Here is a 5193-nt window from a genome sequence, read left to right as displayed (position 1 = left end):
TTGAGTTAGGGTTTAGGGTTTGGGGTTGGGGTTAGGGGTGGGGTTAGGGTTAGGGTTAGGGTTAGGGGTAAGGTTTAGGGTTAGGGTTAAAGGTTGGGATGGAGTTAGGATTAAGGTTAGGGGTTGGGTTTAGGGTTTGGGGTTAGGGTTGGGGTTAGGGTTAGGGTCAGGGTCAGAGTGAGGGGTTAGGGTTAAGGGTTAGGGTTTAGAGTTAAGGGTTGGAGTTAGGGTTAGGGTCAGGGTTAGAGTTAGGGGTTAGGATTAGGAATTGGGGTTAGGGTTAAGGGTTGGGGTTAGGGTCAGGGTCAGGGTTAGGGGTTAAAAGGGTTAGAGGTAGAGTTAGGGTTAGGGTTTGAGTTAGTGGTTAGGATTGGGGTTAGGGGTTGGGTTTAGGGTTTGGGGTTAGGGTTGGGGTTTGGGGTTAGGGTTGGGGTTTGGGGTTTGGGGTTAGGTTGGGGTTAGGGTTAAGGGTTAGGAGTTAGGGCTTAGGGCTTAGGGCTTAGGGTTTAGGGCTTAGGGCTTAGGGTTAAGGGTTAGGGGTAGGGTTGGGGTTAGGGGTAGGGTTAGGGGTTAGGGGTTAGGGGTTAGGGGTTAGGGTTAGGGTTTGTGTTAGGGTTTCGTGTTGGTGTTAGGGTTAGGGTTAGGATTAGGGTTTAGGGTTTGGGGTTAGGGTCGGGGTTTGGGGTTAGGGTTGGGGTTGGGGTTTGGGTTTGGGTTTAGGGTTGGGGTTAGGGTTAGGGTTAGGGTTAGGGTTAGGTTTGGGGTTAGGATTAGGGTTAGGATTAGGGTTTAGGGTTTGGGGTTAGGGTCGGGGTTTGGGGTTAGGGTTAAGGTTAAGGGGTGGGGTTAGGGTTAGGGGTTAGGGGTTAGGGTTTAGGGTTAGGGTTAGGGGCTAGGGTTTGGTGTTGGGTTGGTGTTAGGGTTAGGGTTAGGGTTTAGGGTTAAGGGTTAAGGGTTAGGTTTGTGTTAGGGTTATGGGTGGGGATAGGGTCAGGGTTAGGGTTAGGGGTAGGGTTAGGGTTAGGGTCAGGGTTAGGGGTAGGGGTAGGGGTAGGGTTATGGGTTAGGGTTAGGGTTTAGGGTTTAGGGTTAAGGGTTAAGGGTTAAGGGTTGGGGTTAGGGTCAGGTTTAGGGTTAGAGTTAGGGTTAGGGGTTAGGAATTGGGGTTAGGAATTGGGGTTTGGGTTAGGGGTTAGGGGTTGAGTTAGGGTTTGGGGTTGGGGTTGGGGTTAGGATTTAAGGTTAAGGGTTAGGGTTTAGGGTTTAGGGTTAAGGGTTGGGGTTAGGGTTAGGGTTAGGGTTAGGGTTAGGGTTAGGGTTAGTGTCAGGTTTAGGGTTTAGGGTTAGGGGTTAGGGTTAGTAATTGGGGTTATGGTTAGGGGTTAGGGTTGGGGTTAGGGCTAGGCTCACGGTTAGGGGTTAAGGGTTAGCGTTAGGGTTAGCGTTAGGGTTAGGGGTTAGGGTTTGAGTTAGGGTTTAGGGTTTGAGTTAGGGTTTAGGGTTTGGGGTTGGGGTTAGGGGTGGGGTTAGGGTTAGGGTTAGGGTTAGGGTTAGGGTTAGGGGTAAGGTTTAGGGTTAGGGTTAAAGGTTGGGATGGGGTTAGGATTAAGGTTAGGGGTTGGGTTTAGGGTTTGGGGTTAGGGTTGGAGTTAGGGTTAGGGTCAGGGTCAGAGTGAGGGGTTAGGGTTAAGGGTTAGGGTTTAGAGTTAAGGGTTGGAGTTAGGGTCAGGGTCAGGGTTAGGGGTTAAAAGGGTTAGAGGTAGAGTTAGGGTTAGGGTTTGAGTTAGTGGTTAGGATTGGGGTTAGGGGTTGGGTTTAGGGTTTGGGGTTAGGGTTGGGGTTTGGGGTTAGGTTGGGGTTAGGGTTAAGGGTTAGGGGTTAGGGCTTAGGGCTTAGGGCTTAGGGCTTAGGGTTAAGGGTTAGGGGTAGGGTTGGGGTTAGGGGTAGGGGTACGGGTAGGGTTAGGGGTTAGGGGTTAGGGTTTGGGTTTGTGTTAGGGTTTCGTGTTGGTGTTAGGGTTAGGGTTAGGATTAGGGTTTAGGGTTTGGGGTTAGGGTCGGGGTTTGGGGTTAGGTTTGGGGTTTGGGTTTGGGTTTGGGTTTAGGGTTGGGGTTAGGGTTAGGGTTAGGGTTAGGGTTAGGTTTGGGGTTAGGATTAGGATTAGGATTAGGGTTAGGATTAGGGTTTAGTGTTTGGGGTTAGGGTCGGGGTTTGGGGTTAGGGTTAAGGTTAAGGGTGGGGTTAGGGGTAGGGGTTAGGGGTTAGGGGTTAGGGTTAGGGGTTAGGGTTTGGTGTTGGGTTGGTGTTAGGGTTAGGGTTTAGGGTTAAGGGTTAGGTTTGTGTTAGGGTTATGGGTGGGGTTAGGGTCAGGGTTAGGGTTAGGGGTAGGGTTAGGGTCAGGGTTAGGGGTAGGGGTAGGGTTATGGGTTAGGGGTTAGGGTTAGGGTTTAGGGTTTAGGGTTAAGGGTTAGGGTTAAGGGTTGGGGTTAGGGTCAGGTTTAGGGGTTAGGGTTAGAGTTAGGGGTTAGGGGTTAGGAATTGGGGTTAGGGTTAGGAATTGGGGTTTGGGTTAGGGGTTAGGGGTTGAGTTAGGGTTTGGGTTTGGGGTTGGGGTTGGGGTTAGGATTTAAGGTTAAGGGTTAGGGTTTAGGGTTTAGGGTTAAGGGTTGGGTTTAGGGTTAGGGTTAGGGTTAGGGTTAGTGTCAGGTTTAGGGTTTAGGGTTTAGGGTTAGGGGTTAGGGTTAGGAATTGGGGTTATGGTTAGGGGTTAGGGTTGGGGTTAGGGCTAGGCTCACGGTTAGGGGTTAAGGGTTAGGGTTAGGGTTAGGGTTAGCGTTAGGGTTTGGGTTAGGGGTTAGGGTTTGAGTTAGGGTTTAGGGTTTGAGTTAGGGTTTAGGGTTTGGGGTTAGGGGTGGGGTTAGGGTTAGGGTTAGGGTTAGGGTTTAGGGTTTAGGGTTAAGGGTTAGGGTTAAGGGTTGGGGTTAGGGTCAGGTTTAGGGGTTAGGGTTAGAGTTAGGGTTAGGGGTTAGGAATTGGGGTTAGGGTTAGGAATTGGGGTTTGGGTTAGGGGTTAGGGGTTGAGTTAGGGTTTGGGTTTGGGGTTAGGATTTAAGGTTAAGGGTTAGGGTTTAGGGTTTAGGGTTAAGGGTTGGGGTTAGGGTTAGGGTTAGGGTTAGGGTTAGGGTTAGTGTCAGGTTTAAGGTTTAGGGTTTAGGGTTAGGGGTTAGGGTTAGGAATTGGGGTTATGGTTAGGGGTTAGGGTTGGGGTTAGGGCTAGGCTCACGGTTAGGGGTTAAGGGTTAGGGTTAGGGTTAGCGTTAGGGTTTGGGTTAGGGGTTAGGGTTTGAGTTAGGGTTTAGGGTTTGAGTTAGGGTTTAGGGTTTGGGGTTGGGGTTAGGGGTGGGGTTAGGGTTAGGGTTAGGGTTAGGGTTAGGGTTAGGGTTAGGGTTAGGGGTAAGGTTTAGGGTTAGGGTTAAAGGTTGGGATGGGGTTAGGATTAAGGTTAGGGGTTGGGTTTAGGGTTTGGGGTTAGGGTTGGCGTTAGGGGTGGGGTTAGGGTTAGGGGTAGGGATAAGGTTTAGGGCAGGGGTGCCCATTAGGTAGATCCTGATCTACCGGTAGATCTAAGACAGGTACCAAGTAGATCCGAGGGGTGTCGAGAAGAAAAAAAAAACAACAATTTGTCTTTGTACATGTTGGTAATATATTTTTTGTGTTAATATACACTGCACACTAATCGGTCTCATTTTCACTAAAAAAATATTAAAAATATAAAATAAAGCAGGTAAATCTTAAATTTGTGTGTGTGTGTGCGTGCGCGCGCCGGTAAGGGTAGATCCCGTGAGGTTAGTTGATCACAAAGTAGATCAACTAACCTCAACCCTAACCCTAAACCAGGGCACCCCTGGTTTAGGATTAGGGTTAGGGTTAGGGTTTAGGGTTAAGGGTTGGGGTTAGGGTTTGGGTTTGGGTTTGGGTTTGGGGTGGGGTTAGGGTTAGGGTTAGGGTTTAGGGTTATGGTTTAGGGTTAGGGGTAGGGTTGGGGTTAGAGTTAGGGGTTAGGGTTTGTGTGAGGGTTAGGGTGTAGGGTTGGGACTAGGGTTAGGGGTGGGGGTAGGGTTAGGGGTTAGGGGTAGTGTTAGGGGTTAGGGTCAGGGTCAGGGTTAGGGTTAGGGTTAGGGTTAGGGGGTTAGGGTTTAGGTTTAGGGTTTAGGGTTAGGGGTTAGGGTCAGGGTCAGAGTTAGGGGTTAGGGTTAAGGGTTGGGGTTAGGGTCAGGGGTTAGGGTTAGAGTTAGGGGTTAGGGTTAGGAATTGGGGTTAGGGTTAGGGTTAAGGGTTGGGGTTAGGATCAGGGGGTTAGGGTTAGGGTCAGGGTTAGGGTTTAGGGTTAGGGTCAGGGGTAGGGGTAGGGGTAGGGGTAGGGTTAGGGTTTAGGGCTGGGTTTTAGGGTTTAGGGTTAGGGTTAGGGGTTAGGGTCAGGGGGATAGGGTCAGGGGGTTAGGGGTAGGGTTAGGGTTAGGGTCAGGGGTAGGGGTTAAGGGTTAGGGTTTAGGGTTAAGGGTTGGGGTTAGGGTTAGAGTTTAGGGTCAGGTGTAGGTGTAGGGTTAGGGTTTAGGGTTAGGGTGAGGGGTTAGGGTCAGGGTCAGAGTGAGGGGTTAGGGTTTAGAGTTAGGGGTTAGGATTAGGAATTGGGGTTAGGGTTAAGGGTTGGGGTTAGGGTCAGGGTCAGGGTAAGGGGTTAAAAGGGTTAGAGGTAGCGTTAGACTTAGGGGTTAGGGTTTGAGTTAGGGGTTAGGGTTTAGGGTTGGGGTTAGGGGTTGGGTTTAGGGTTTGGGGTTAGGGGTGGGGTTTGGGGTTAGGTTGGGGTTAGGGTTAAGGGTTAGGGGTTAGGGGGTTAGGGTTAGGGGTTAGGGCTTAGGGTTAAGGGTTAGGGGTAGTGTTGGGGTGAGGGTTAGGGGTTACGGTTTGGGTTTGTGTTAGGGTTTCGTGTTGGTGTTAGGGTTAGGGTTTAGGGTTAAGGGTTAGGGTTAGGGGTTAGGGTCCGGGGGATAGGGTCAGGGGGTTAGGGGTAGGGTTAGGGTCAGGGGTAGGGGTTAAGGGTTAGGGTTTAGGGTTAAGGGTTGGGGTTAGGTTTAGAGTTTAGGGTCAGGGGTAGGGGTAGGTGTAGGTGTAGGGTTAGGGTTTAGGGCTGGG

The 5193-nt window shown here is 50.6% G+C and overlaps 1 long non-coding RNA gene across 1 annotated transcript in view; it reads left to right on the top strand.

The window, feature by feature from the left end:
- LOC127612883 (uncharacterized) overlaps nt 1-4738 on the top strand; it is a 6983-nt gene extending 2245 nt beyond the window's left edge. Inside the window, exons 2-3 of the long non-coding RNA XR_007965996.1 lie at nt 4284-4328; nt 4706-4738. This is a non-coding gene — a long non-coding RNA (uncharacterized LOC127612883). The remainder of the gene's footprint in view (nt 1-4283; nt 4329-4705) is intronic.
- The last annotated feature ends 455 nt before the right edge of the window (nt 4739-5193 follow it).

The sequence above is a fragment of the Hippocampus zosterae genome, chromosome 13 (assembly GCF_025434085.1).
Source record: "Hippocampus zosterae strain Florida chromosome 13, ASM2543408v3, whole genome shotgun sequence".
In the NCBI taxonomy this organism is placed as follows: domain Eukaryota; kingdom Metazoa; phylum Chordata; class Actinopteri; order Syngnathiformes; family Syngnathidae; genus Hippocampus; species Hippocampus zosterae.
Note: the sequence above shows the minus strand (reverse complement) of the source record. Positions and strands in the feature narration are given on the sequence as shown.